The 14560-nt window shown below is 40.3% G+C and overlaps 1 protein-coding gene across 2 annotated transcripts in view; it reads left to right on the top strand.

The window, feature by feature from the left end:
• LOC126187885 (E3 ubiquitin-protein ligase Arkadia-like) overlaps nt 1–14560 on the top strand; it is a 343683-nt gene that overhangs the window by 164497 nt on the left and 164626 nt on the right. The gene's annotated exons all lie outside the window — the stretch shown is intronic.

Below are 14560 nucleotides of genomic sequence, written 5' to 3'. Positions count from 1 at the left end.
ACACTAACTGTTTTGTGCATACAATTCCCCAATGTCTGTGGTGGAGCAATCACAATACATCTTTTTCCAATACTTTAGGAATAAGCCCAAGCTATTGTCCAGAGTAATTTTGCAATAAAATCACACTGTCATGGACAGAGAGGCTATGGCAATGGACAAAATATTGGTGCACAAAAGAATTATGAATGTTCTTCAATGAACGAGGCCAAGCAGTATGATTGTAGTGCAACAAAATGTTCAAGTCAGGGTCTGCTTCTGTGTCCTGTGCAATTTTCCTATTGTTCAGTGGAAAAATATGTAAAAGTTCAGTGCCCTGAGCATCGATTTGACAAGAAGATGAGGCAGTAACATCAAATTCAGAATCAGGACCAACAGGAAGGCGAGAAAGGGTGTCGGCATTTGCATGCTTCGACGTGGGCTGGTACAATAGTTCGTACTGATACTGTCACAGTAACAAAGCCCAACATTGCAGCTTTTGAACAGTGCCTGGCAGAACAGGTTCAGACAGATGAAACAAAGACTGAAGTGGCTTCTGGTCCATTACTATGTAAAACTTCGACCAAAGAAATATGGCGAAACTTTGTCACGCCATAGATAATAGGGAGCATTTCGTTCTTGATTTGGGAGTAGTTACATTAAGTCTTGGTCAAAAACTTGGAAGCAAAAGCAAATGCCCTGTTATGTGAACCAAATCTGTGCAAGAGCACAGTTCTGATCCTGTGTAAAGAAGAATCCACTGCCAAAACCACAAGCTTAGTGAGATTGCTGTCACTCAACAAGGCATTTTTAAGTTTCAGGAATGTATCATGAGACTCTATGGTCCAAACAAAAGTCACATTCTTCTGGTGCAAACAATGCAATGGAGCCATAATCTGGGCTGCATTGGGTAAAAACGGGACGTAATATGTCAACTTCCTGAGAACTGGCTGCAGTTGTGTCAATTTCTGCAATACAGGGAGGGCCCGGGTGGCCAGCAAATGCGACTGAAGGGGGTGAACATCTCGGCTATTAAGAACATGGCCTAAGTACTGAAATTCATCTGAAAAAAAGGCACATTTGTCCAGGCAACCATTCAAACCTGCAGCCAAAAGCAGTTGAAAAATCGTATGAAGGTTTCTGATTTGTTACTCTGGTGTACATCTTGACACAACAGTATCATGCAATAAATTGGAACAGAATGTAACTTTTGCGGTAAGCTGTTCTTAATAGCATTGGAATATGGCAGGTGTGGAATTGCTGCCAAACGGTAAGCACAAAAATTACAAGCCTAAATATGTGTTGACTGCAAACACTTTCTGAGACTCCTCATCTAGCGGAATTTGCATACGCATCACTTTAGTCGATTTTTTTGAAAAACAGTGGCCTGCATTTAACCTGTCCATTGATTCCTCATGGCAAAGCAACGGATAAGTATCAATTATTATTTGTGGATTCGCAGTGGATTTAAAGTCAACACGAAGATGAAGTCTTCCAGAAGGCTTTGGTAAGATGACTGAAGGAGAAGCACATTGAATGGCCTGGATAGGAGCAATAACAGCAATGTCTTGCCATTCTTTAAGTTCACTTGCAACTTTGCCTCTAAGTGCATGGGGGATAGGATGTGCCCGAATAAACTTAGGTTTTGCATTACCTCCATTGTAACGTGCGCCACAAAGTTATTTGCTCTGCAAAACCCATCAGAAAATAAATCGGGAAACTGCAATCAGTTGAGTAATATTGTCTTTCAGGTTGAAAGCAGATACAGAAAGTACATTGTACTGAATGTGAAGACCAAACAAATCAAATGAATCTAACCCAAAAATATTTTCTCAATCTTGCGAATGCACAATTGTAAATGTCACTGTTCTGGTGTGAGGCAAACCACATGTACCAAGCACTGGAATGTCCAGATTGTTATACGCAGTAAGTTGCGGGCAAGATTTTGTCAGCTGTGGCAAGCCCAACTGTTCACAAAAGTGGCACGATTAAGCAATTTAATGGAAGTGCCAGTGCCTAACTGAAGTTGCAGACAGTGTCCAGCAATGACTTAAGTTCAGAAACAATTTGTTTGTCTGTCATTGCACCTCACTTGCGCAGGGTGAAAGCACATCCTGAAGCCAGTTTAGAACAACTACATTCACTGAGAAGGTGCTCTGCACTTATGAGAGCAAATGTGTATAGGATTCATTTTCTGATGCCAGCACGCAGACTGTACGTGACCTGGCTTCCCACAAGCAAAGCAAGTTGTGTTCTGCGAAGGGCAATGTTACCTTTTACGCATGGAAAAGGTGCGGGTTCATAATTTCACAGCAGACATGCATATTGACACTAGTATACTCTGGCCAAGGTGCTGCAGCCTGTTCACTCACGGTGGTCAGTCACAAAGCTGTAATTGTTCGTCACTTGTGCATTACACTGCAGACAGGATCTGCCTCAAAGTTTTCCGCAGCAGTATCACATGAGTCCTTATGTTCAGTAATTTGTAACAGTTATTTCAAAGTAGGATCAGAATGTTTGAGAAATTGTTCATAAATCCTACTGTCTGTCATGTTGTAAATAATTGCAACATGAATCACAGTGTCATTATGGTACTGTCCACAGCTACATTGAAACCGACACTATTGTGTCGTACCTTGAAGTTCAGTGACCCACTGATAGTATATCTGTCCTGGCTTTTTGCGCAATTGAAAGAACTTGTAATGAGCTGCAGCAACCTGCACCTGATCCTCGTAATACTTTACGAGGGCAGAAACTATAAATCTTCAAAACCTAGCAGCTCTAACCTACTAATAGGGAGTAACTCCTGAGCAAGATAAAACTCCTGGGCTGGCCATTGATAAGAAATAAGAAACTTTCACAGTACCTTGAACTTGACGTTTATCACAGTGAGTGTCGAACTGAGAATACCATTTGTTCCAGTCCTCTTGTTGTTAATTGAAAGCTCGGAGTGGTGGAATGCACAGAGCCAGTGCCATGGATGTGGCTGGCTGTTGAGGCAAAGTCAATTCAGCAGTGGCTTGTGCATAAATGAGCTGCTGCACTGCTGTCATCAACTGCGACATTGGTTGGTTGTGAAACTGAATAAACTGCATCAGATCAAAGCCAGCAGCAGCTAGAGGCATAGGCACAGGTGGTGGAATACATGGGTTGGAGCCCAGTTTTATGAGAAGTGCCAAAACATAACAATTATAAGCAAATCAAATATCAGAAGTGTTGCCGCTAGTCTGCAAGTAGTGTGCTTCTGAAAGAAAAGAAAGAAATATTAGTGACCTGCTGTGGCGGAGCAGTGTACAGCGAAGGCAACATCGGTTCTGAAATCCTCGTTACCAGATTTTGTGTCTGCTATTGTAGGAATCAGCATCGACACAAACAAGGAAGGAGGGAAGTTGCAATGGCCAGTGGTAGGAATCCAAAATCATCTATACAAAACAATGTCTGGCAGTTTCCAGCGACTAGAGGAAGCCATGTGGTGCTGGTGTGCAAGACTCACATGTCCCCTTCATCATTGGACTTACTTGGATGTGCTTTGCTGATCTTCTTTTCAGGATAGCCGGCTGCGTCAATCTCCCCAACTTCTTCTCCGAAGATATAATGCTGTTTGGAGGAATTTTCTCTATTCTGAAAATGATTCTGTACACTCAAGATACTTTTAAATCAAGCCCACTATATTTTCACTTCCACAAACAGAACACCACATAATAGTTTTCACATAAATAAACAATATTTCGTAAACCCAATGACTCACAGACCATCAGAACTATAAGTACTTTTAAAATAAATTCAGTTCCAGAAATATCTCAAAGTTTTCGCAAGCCTACCATCAGAATCTCAAGAGAGTAAGTAAGTAAGTAAGTGTGTCTTTCTTCTCTTATAATCCAACTGTTCACAATAATGACTGACGTAGCACCATCCCGGAGTAAGGCGCGCTTGCTCCTTGTGTTGAACATGTAGCTTCTGTGGCGAGTGCGGCAACCACTTGCCCACGTTGATCAACTGTCCACATCTTAGCATTCTATTCTTACAAGTCCACCATGCACACACAGAAAACTGGCGCGAGGTCGACACTCTCCCATCTCTCACTCTCATTCGTAAAATACGAGGTGCATTCAAGTTCTAAGGCCTCTGATTTTTTTTCTAATTAACTACTCACCCGAAATCGATGAAACTGGCGTTACTTCTCGACATAATCACCCTGCAGACGTACACATTTTTCACAATGCTGACGCCATGATTCCATGGCAGCGGCGAAGGCTTCTTTAGGAGTCTGTTTTGACCACTGGAAAATTGCTGAGGCAATAGCAGCACAGCTGGTGAATGTGCGGCCACGGAGAGTGTCTTTCATTGTTGGAAAAAGCCAAAAGTCACTAGGAGCCAGGTCAGATGAGTAGGGAGGATGAGGAATCACTTCAAAGTTGTTATCACGAAGAAACTGTTGCGTAACGTTAGCTCGATGTGCGGGTGCGATGTCTTGGTGAAACAGCACACGCGCAGCCCTTCCCGGACGTTTTTGTTGCAGTGCAGGAAGGAATTAGTTCTTCAAAATATTTTCGTAGGATGCACCTGTTACCGTAGTGCCCTTTGGAATGCAATGGGTAAGGATTACGCCCTTGCTGTTCCAGAACATGGACACCATCATTTTTTCAGCACTGGCGGTTACCCGAAATTTTTTTGGTGGCGGTGAATCTGTGTGCTTCCATTGAGCTGACTGGCGCTTTGTTTCTGGATTGAAAAATGCCATCCACGTCTCATCCATTGTCACAACCGACGAAAAGAAAGTCCCATTCATGCTGTCATTGCGCGTCAACATTGCTTGGCAACATCCCACACGGGCAGCCATGTGGTCGTCCGTCAGCATTTGTGGCACCCACCTGGATGACACTTTTCGCATTTTCGGGTCGTCATGCAGGATTGTGTGCACAGAACCCACAGAAATGTCAACTCTGGAGGCGATCTGTTCAACAGTCATTCGGCGATCCCCCAAAACAATTCTCTCCACTTTCTCGATCATGTCGTCAGACCGGCTTGTGCGAGCCCGAGGTTGTTTCGGTTTGTTGTCACACGATGTTCTGCCTTCATTAAACTGTCGCACCCACGAACGCACTTTCGACACATGTCTCCTTCAACTGTCGATGAATTTCAATTGGTTTCACACCACGCAAATTCAGAAAACGAATGATTGCACACTGTTCAAGTAAGGAAAACATCGCCATTTTAAGTATTTAAAACAGTTCTCATTCTCGCAGCTGGCAGTGAAATTCCATCTGCCGTATGGTGCTGCCATCTCTGGGACGTATTGACAATGAACGCGGCCTCATTTTAAAACAATGCGCATGTTTCTATCTCTTTCCAGTCCGGAGAAAAAAAAATCGGAGGCCTTACAACTTGAATGCACCTCGTATCGGATGTTCGAGACGGTGGAAAGCCGAGGGTCTCTAGAATTGGCATCGAAATTCTCAAGGCACCACAACTGTCTAAGATTAATTGATCTCCTTATCTCTAAAGAGAAAAGAACTTAACTTCTTCTGTGCTTCCTGTGTCTCCTACATGCAAGTACTTTACTCTGTATTACTACTTGCAGAACGTGGACTAAGTATCGTCTTCCCATTACTCAGTACTGATGCCCTCGAAGTCTGTGACTGAACTGGGCTGACCAGGATTGGGGGGGGGCTGGTAAAATTAAATTTGACAGGTGGCCCTGAACTCCTGCCTAGAGGTGTGACACTGCTCGCTCTTTACATTGGCATGTGGATCAGCACCTTCTTGATGCTGTTTCACGGCACTGCGCTGGTTGGTGTGCAGCCATTGCTTTAGGTCTGCACAAACTTATTTCCTGTTCAACAGGAAATATTTTTAAGAAACCTATGGCATAGCTATAAGTATTCTGGTATCAACTGCTATGATGAACCTATATTTGCAACCCTTTGAAGCAATGGCAGTAGACTTGCCAAGTTGATACCAACATGTTTCTATCAACATGTGAGTGACACATTTGTGGTGCAGTTGAATAAAATGAAAAAACTTGAAGAGTTTCTGGAAGATTTTAACTCTATCCTTCCTAATATAAAATGACAGAATTTGAAGCAGAGGGCCAATTAGCTATCTAGATGTGTTAGACTGAACGGAGCCTCGGATCACACTGCTTATAGAAAATCCAAACACACCGACTTCAATCTCCATGCCTCAAGCTGACAAAGGAAGTCAGTGCTAAACACTCTGGTCTGTAGAGCGCAGACACTTTCAGAAGAGGAGATCCTTGCCGAAAAATTACAATACCTATAAGTAGTTTTCTGATGGAATGGGTACTCAGGTATTAGAATTATGAATGTGGTATACAATTTGTGGGGCAGACCCAAAGAACATCAGTGACACACCCTACTGAAACAACCAATCAAATAAGTTATTGCCAAGCACTGCCTTGAATATAATCATGAACTGAAATTCGATGAGACGAGTATCAGGGTAGAAACAACAAGTTTCTGGGATAGTAAAATTAAGGAGACTATCGAAATAGAGATGTTGGAAAATCTAATAAAGAGGTATGGAGATTCCAATTTAAACAAGATTTGCTGTCAGGGACTCAGTTCATTATGATCTCATTAGCCTTTACATCTGCAAGAGCTGGAAAATTCTGAGAGAATGTGTATATCACAAAATATCAGTACGGCTTCTGAAAAGTAAAAGAGCATGGAAGACTGTTGGGGGCATTGGGAATTGAAACTCACAAGGGGACCATGCCTACTCATTATCACCGATTTCTTCCAAATTCACGGTGTCTCCAGGTCTTAGCTAGAAATTAAAATGGCAGAAGTGGAAGTGCCACATGGCCAAGCATTTAGAAAAACTAACATTTTTGGCCTGAGTCAGGCGAGGCATGAACCATTTACATTAGCGTGGTTTGAAGGCAATGATTGGTGCAGCAGAAAGAAAACAGAGTGGTAATCCAAAAGTCATGGGATCGAGTTCCTATACAGAAACCTTTTTTATTTCTACATTACTTAAACTGCGAATAAACTGAGATAATGCTTAAGATATAGCATTTGATGTGATGAAATTTCTTTTGTTAATTGGCTTGTGAGGAGGGCAGACAAATCCACTATTACAGATTTTTCAAGATGAGAGAGGATTGCCAGTATGCAGTGTGGAAGTGATTCCCCCCAAATACACACTGCTAAGGCAATGCTGCAATGTCTGTTTTTATCATCAGCAAAAGAATTTGATCAGAAGGGTGAAAAACTGTTCATATCTTGTTGAAACAGAAAAATAAATCTCATCCTCAGAAGGCTGCATCAAAATACAGTCAGTTGTACAACACAAGCTATCCTCACAGATATTAGGCAAGATGATGCATTAACATGTGGTTCAATGCAAAACAATATGATGAAAGAAAACATTTAATGAATGTAAGTGAGATTTGTTTTTCTATAGAGCCTTTAAAACAACAATGTCATAAAAAAGCGGTGTTTATAATGTGTGTGCACAATATGCGAGAAAATTACTGCTCCACCTGTTTTTTCGATGAATATTACCCGAGCACGTGTAAAGCATCACCAAAATAATAAACGTATCTAAGCTTATATATGAAGTTCACTTGTACACCTTACACTCCCTTCCTCAAAATGTATTTGCAATCTCATATTTTCAGTTGCCTTCCCTTTTCATCCCTTTTATGAAACTGTTAATAAACACAATATTCTGAGCATTATTTCATTGTATTTACAGTGTAATTAATGTAATAACTGGAAATAAAAAAAATATAAAAAAGTTTTCACATAGCGGCTCAAAGCCATGACCCTTGGATTATCATTCTGTACTCTTTTGCACTGTACACACAACCTGCAAAGTACACCAATGTAAGTGGCTCAAGTCTGTTCAGCCCATGCCAGAAATGCTACTTTTTCCAAACGCATGGCCGTCTGGAGCTCCCTCTTCTGTCACTTTCACTTCTGGCCGTGCTGTGCATATTCCATAAAATTGGATGAAATTGGTAATCACGAGTAGACACGGTCCCCTTATCAGCTATATATAGCAGCATGAGACCAACATCAGTCTACAGTCTGGTTGGAGTCTTAGGTAGTGAGCCCTCGTAACAGCGCAACTTGCAGCAGCTGAAGAAGACGATGGGGGCGCTCTTTGAAATATTAGGCATAAAATGGAAAAGGTTACCCGGTGGATCATCTGGAAGCACCCCATTAGATTTGGTCGTTGATTATAATATGAATAAAACTGGTATTGACAAAACAGGTCAAATGCACAGTTGTTATCTCATTTGCTTTGGAAGACTTTGTAATAGTAGAAGGAACAGGTATATACCTATTTATATCCATTGTCAACAGCTTTATTTTTTAGACCGAGGAAACTGACAAACATGTTTGCTGAGGTGACACTGTGAAAAACTGTCCAAACAACGAGCAGATCTTACTGAAAAACCGTCTACTCCGTTCAGAGATACTGACAAAACATTTGCTGGTCATTGTTGTGAACAATTCCCGTTTACTCCAAAGTAACTAAATACGAAGTCTGTTCAGATTTGGATTTAATAAACACCCAAACAAATGTAAAAGAAGAAAAAGTAACTGGTGGTGAAAGGGATACAAAGTCAGTCTTTCTGTGTGATTTTCCAAGATTTTCACAAAAAATAAATCATTTTTAGGAAATAAAAATAATTTTTAAAAACTAAAATGTGTTTTTGTGTTTGTTTTCTGCTACTATCATTCAACTCTGCTAATGGCAACATTTTTGTCTTTATAATTCTTATCATTTCCTGGAATATCATTGCTAAAACTGTATGACCCATCTATTAAAATAAATATGCGTTTCCGTAATTTATTTCTCTTTCCTAAAAGTGATAGCAGACAAGTTCTATTATATCTTAATTGCATAATGTTGTTTAATAATAACCCCACGTTATGCTAGTTTCAGAGCTAAATATTCTAGAAGTACATTGTGTTGTTGAAAGTAAAACTATGTAAGACTATTAGGTAATACAAAGTGTTCAAAGATGAAAAATATTACCTGCTTCTACCAATGTGGCCGAGGTGCAAATGGGAAAATTTTTGCTTTTATGGTTTTCAAGATTTTTATAGTTTGTGGTTATTTTAGTACAACCTATAAGTGAAAAAAGGAAATTTCAAACGACAGATAATTTGCTTCTCAAGTGAAAGAGTGAAAGATCCATTCAATGGTTGTTATCTGATCTCACTGAAAAGAAGCAACATACAAGGAGTATGTATCACAGTCATTGAACACAGCATTGAATGAGAATTGTTTAAAGGACGACATACTTTAGAATGTCAGAGTCTGGATTCTTCACCATAACGATGCATGCAGCTATGTGTGTTACTGCAGCTGAAATATTTATGGAGGTTATTTTTCTGCTAATCATCATTAACACTGATATTTTGTAGTTTCGTGTTTGTATAACATAAAAGATTTGTGGATCCATGTGTGACGTTGTTTTCTTGTTATGTGTCTTGGGTTGCATATTGTAGTGTGGATGTTTAATTTTCCCTGTCTTCTTTCCTTGGCTCAAATTTGGTTGTATTAATTTCATTGATGGACTTTAGGTGAACCTGTAGGCCATTGTGATATAATTTAAGTGGAGCATTATATTTCTTTATTAGTTGATAAACCATTGAAAAAAGTGTATAAAAGAGGCAGCAAATTGTGCCTGTAAAGATGCATTCGAGAGTGTGGTTGGATCTGAACCTCTTTTGAAAATTTTTTATTTCCGTCACTATGGAATTAATGCACGAAGAAATACGCTTTTTCAATCTTAGTTAGAACATATTTTTTATGCTAATCATTATTAACTTTGATATTTTGTAGTTTCCATTTTGTATCACATGAAAGATTCCTGGGTCCATGAGCGACATTTTTTTATGGTCATGTGTTGCTAGTCACCATATAGTGAAGATGCTGAGTTGCAGATAGGCACAACAAAAGGTCTGCCAAACAAATAAGCTTTCAGCCACAAAGGCTTTCATCAGAATTAGACAACCCCCCCCCCCCCCCCCCCACACACACACACAAAACTACAGCTCACACACACATGACCGCAGTCTCTGACATCGGCAGCCAGTGACTGTGGTCATGTGTGTGAGTTGTGTTTTGATGAATGAGTGTTTGTATGTTGTCTAATTCTGATGAAGGCCTTTGCGGCTGAAAGCTTATTTGTCTGACAGTCTTTTTGTTGTGCCTATCTGTGGCTCAGCATCTCCTCTACTTAGTGAGTAGCAATGTATCCTTTTTGTAATGGTGTCTTCATTACATCCTGTGTTTTCCATTGTTTGACTTCTTTATGATCCATAGTTGCTTTTATTTCCTTGCATAAAATTCTGAGTCACTCAATCAGGTATTCCCGTTTGTGTGCAGAATACTGCATTTTGTTGCCCCATGTGAAGTCATAACTTTCTGAACTTCCTGGCAGATTGAAACAGTGTGTCGAACTGAGACTTAAACTTAGGGCCTTTGCCTACCCAAGCACGACTCATTACCCGTCCTCACAGCTTTAATTCCACCAGTACCTCATTTCCTACCTTCCAAATTTCACAGTAGCTGTCCTGCTGGGAGGACGGGTCCTGAGTCGTTCTTGGGTAGCTCGGTTGCTGCAGCACTTGCTCACGAAAGGCAAGGTCCCGAGTTCAAGTCTTGGTCTGGCACATAGTTTTAATCTGTCAGGAAGTTTCATATCAGCACACACTCTGCTGCAGAGTGAAAATTTCATTCTTATAACTTTGTTTAGGCAGATGACATACTATTTCGTATAGACTTCATTTTGCAGCTGAACTTCCCAAATTAATAAAAGACTGAATAGTCAAATGTGAAACTGTAACCTGCCACATTCTTTGTAATATTATGTTTTCATTTACATTTTGATAAGTGACTTTAAACCACACCAGTTTCCAATTTCTTTCTAAAGTAGAATGGACAAAAAAAAAAATGAGATATGAATGAATGGAAAACATTAATTACTCAAATGACCAACAAATTTTTGAAATCTCTAAATACATTCTCCCAGTTAAATTTCACATGATCTTGTTGAGAATGTATTCCACTTTTCTTGATGTTGACCTCATCCTCACTGAGGTTCAGCTACACATTGGTGTTCATGTTAAACCTAACAAACAATAGTCCATTTGACAGTTGCTGTCCTTCCTGTTTCATATGTTCTCTCTCAAAACACCTTGTCATTCGATACAAACATATTTGTTGAGTTGCAGACTCTGTACAGGAGTACACCACCATTCTCACCTATGGCTTCAGTGGACATAATTACCCCACCAGCTGAATTCCAAAACATGTATTTGCTGGTGTGTCACGTCCAATTCTGGTACAGCCCGTTCCTAAAAAAAGGGCGGGGGGGGGGGGGGGGGGCTGGGGTGGCAGCTTAGGAGTACATCTCTTAATCTCTTATCACTTAGTCTTATCCTGGTTTTTATTGTATTAATCAGCTACTTCAACAAGGCTGTGACTACCTAAAATCTGTCCTGAAATGAGGTCCATTCTGTTCTGTCTGACATTTTGTCTACCACACCTAGAATAGCATTTGCCCCCCTCCCCCCAATTTCCACAATATCCTTGCTGTAAGGCTTGTAATTCTGTCAGAGACAGCAAAGGACTTGGAAGAGCAATTGAACGGAATGGACAGTGTCTTGAAAGGAGGATATAAGATGAACATCAACAAAAGCAAAACGAGGATAATGGAATGTAGTCGAATTAAGTCGGGTGATACTGAGGGAATTAGATTAGAAATGAGACACTTAAAGTAGTAAAGGAGTTTTGCTATTTGAGGACCAAAATAACTGATGATGGTCGAAGTAGAGAGGATATAAAATGTAGACTGGCAATGGCAAGGAAAGTGTTTCTGAAGAAGAGAAATTTGTTAACATCAAGTATAGATTTAAATGTCAGGAAGTCGTTTCTGAAAGTATTTGTATGGAGTGTAGCCATGTATGGAAGTGAAACATGGACGATAAATAGTTTGGACAAGAAGAGAATAGAAGCTTTCGAAATGTGGTGCTACAGAAGAATGCTGAAGATTAGGTGGGTAGATCACATAACTAATGAGGAGGTATTGAATAGAATTGGGCAGAAGAGAAATTTGTGGCACAACTTGACTAGAAGAAAGGATCGGTTGGTAGGACATGTTCTGAGGCACCAAGGGATCACAAATTTAGCATTGGAGGGCAGCGTGGAGGGTAAAAATCGTAGAGGGTAACCAAGAGATGAATACACTAAGCAGATTCAGAAGGATGTAGGTTGCCATAAGTACTGGGAGATGAAGAAACTTGCACAGGATAGGGTAGCATGGAGAGCTGCATCAAACCAATCTCAGGACTGGAGACCACCACCACAACAACAACAACAACAACAAGGCTTGCCTTACATCCCCTCCTACCATCACCTGCATCAGTCCTGTAACTTGCTAAACATATGCTACCAACCAAGTTATCAATTTAAGATGAATGAACATAGACTGATAAAACACAGTATCCTGTTGCAGATCACACTCTACAACATGACCTTGGTACCTATTTCACCACATGTGCAATCTGAATTTTTCTTCCTGACACCAGTTTCTCAGAACTCCACAGTTGGAAACTGGTGCTACAACATGCTCTTAGTTCTTGCCACCCACCTGCTCTTCATTTACATTAATTTCTTCAGTCTCAGCATTTCTTCTCAATAACTATTTCTTTCTTCACTCCCTTTTAGTTTCTGTACCTTTTATTTTCTAACCTATTTTCCCCACCCTCCGCCTCTGCCACATATAGTGCACTTAACTTTCAATTCTTATTAGTTTTTGCACGAAGGTTTGTCTGAAATCTCTGTCTTGTGTGTTATCCTATCTTACATCTTTAAGTTCTCAGTTTCAAAATCTTTTCCAGTTCAGGCCCCAATAATCAGCCTTTCCTGTCCGTCACATCTGGTAAGTCTCTGCTGATATGGGGCTCTGGGTGACTTTTCTGAACTTCCTCCATTTCCTAAAACTTGCCGGTCCTTTTCCTTCAGCCATCTTCCTACGTTTTCTTGTGCCACCCTTTTGGTGAGCAGATTTTTTTCTATTCAATTATGTAAAAAAATGTATGGCTGACATATAAATTGAAATGTGTGTCTGTGGACGAAATAGGCTAGTTTCTTCATAATTTCAAAAATTCACAACTTGCCGAAGTAAAGATCACAGTGAAAACTACTGAGACGGAGCTTTTTAATTCATAGGCATTTATTTATATCTAGTGCTTTGGATTGTTGGTAGGATTCAGTTGCCTATTCATACTTAATATAATCTCTCAACAGGGTGGCTCTGCAGTCTAATTGTAACTTGTAGAAATGACAAGTAAAGCTGTAAACTGCTGTTCAATTCATTCATTAATGTGTGACTGATTTCGGTCAGAGAGCTCTTTTTTGCCCATTTGGATACACTATTCAGTCACCAACAGTTACAAAAATACACTAATTTTTTAAACATGCATACAAATTACTTTAAAATAACAAAACACTATTTCTTCATTATGAGCAATAAAAAAAAAGCTTCTTAATTTCTGAGCACTGAAGTAGCAATTAAATATTTTTCACAAAATAAAAGTGTACAAACAGGTTTGTGCAGTCACTTTGAGATACTAGCAATTATTTTAATGCTAATATGGTAGTTGCAAATTGATATCATTCAAGGATCAAAGAACTTTATCAAGTACAGTTTTCTGGAAACACAAATATACATAAAAAACACAATTTCAGAATATATTATAATTATAAATAAATTTTTATTCATGTTGAGGTAGCTACACGACTTAACATCATCTTAAAGAACAACAAATTGGAAAAGATAGATTGTTAGTTGTCATGCTCAGGACTGCCCTCATCAATGACCAACCACAATCTTTGGCCAAGAGACAGCTGTTGCAGAACATGCTGCACAACATGATGTGCTTCACTTTAATGACTGCTTCACAGCTGGCCCACACGGGGCTCACAGTTCTTTAGTGAGTTCGTGTATGGCACATACAGAGCTCTGAGCTAGTGCAGTCTAGTCTTCCTTCCCAGGCTGCCTTTACTTCCCTGTGCACCTCCCCATCCACGCTCCTTCCCCACTGCCCCTTTCTTTCCCTCTCTTCGTGTTCTTACTTATGTTGTCCTGGCTATCCACCTGGTTTCCTGTATTCCTTGTGGATTTGTTTCCCTTGCCTTTTCTCTTTCACCTTTTCTGGCGTTTTTGGTCCCTTGCGAGCACGCAGAAGTGCTGCAACACGATGTGGCATTGACTTGACAAATGTCTGAAGTAGTGCTGGAGGGTATTGACACCACGAATGCTGCAGGGCTGTTCATAAATCTGTAAGAGTAAGAGTAGTGGAGATATCCTCTGAACATGATGTTGCAAGGCATCCCAGGTATGCTCAATAAAGTTCATGTCTGGGGAGTTTGGTGGCCAGCGGAAGTGTTTAAACTCGGAAGAGTGTTCCTGGAGCAACTCTGTAGCAATTCTGGACCTAGCAATTCTGGACCTGTGGGGCGTTGCATTGTCCTGCTGGAATTTCCCCAGTCCGCTGGAATGCACAATGGACTGGAATGGATGCAAGTGATC

Source organism: Schistocerca cancellata, chromosome 5 (genome assembly GCF_023864275.1).
Source record: "Schistocerca cancellata isolate TAMUIC-IGC-003103 chromosome 5, iqSchCanc2.1, whole genome shotgun sequence".
NCBI lineage: Eukaryota > Metazoa > Arthropoda > Insecta > Orthoptera > Acrididae > Schistocerca > Schistocerca cancellata.
The sequence above is the reverse complement of the archived record's forward strand: the minus strand, read 5'-3'. Positions and strand labels throughout refer to the sequence as shown.